Below are 677 nucleotides of genomic sequence, written 5' to 3'. Positions count from 1 at the left end.
ATGTTCATACTGTTCATATTGTAACATAATAGCATAATACTATTTATCCCAGTATCCTTGCACTATGCTCCACATTTTAAATAATTTTAATGATCTCTTTATTCACTCATGCCTGTATATTGTTCTGTTTAGAGTATATATATATTGTGTGTATATATTAGTGTGTATATTTTTTGTTTTGGTTATTTTGTTTTGTGTGTGTAAGCACAGTGTGAGCAACAATGCTCCAAAGGAAAATTCCTCGTATGTGTTCTCATACCTGGCGAATAAAGCTGATTCTGATTCTGATTCTGATTCTGATTCTGATCCTGATTTAATACTTGCGCCGGATGTCCCTTAATCCTCAGCTGGCGGTCAGCGAGCCACATCCAGCCCGCCAAAGCTTCAAGTCTGGCCCGCAGAATAATAATGAATTCAGACAACGTGAAGAGGAAAAATTTGCTGAGGTACGTCAGGTCTGATCTGGACATTTGAAAGTTTTCTCATTGCCAAAAAAAATATCTTCACCAACCAGCGCTCAACATGGAGATGTCCATTCCAAGAAGCCCATTTAACCCACAGTTTTGCACTTTACCCCAAAATAGAAATCTTTTGAACCTTAATATTCATCATCTTCTACGATAAACTAAGATCCCACTAGAGACAGCTTCAACATGGATTTTACTGGGAATGTCAGA

This window comes from Etheostoma spectabile, chromosome 24 (assembly GCF_008692095.1).
Source record: "Etheostoma spectabile isolate EspeVRDwgs_2016 chromosome 24, UIUC_Espe_1.0, whole genome shotgun sequence".
Classification (NCBI taxonomy): Eukaryota; Metazoa; Chordata; class Actinopteri; order Perciformes; family Percidae; genus Etheostoma; species Etheostoma spectabile.
This window is presented reverse-complemented; position numbering follows the sequence as displayed.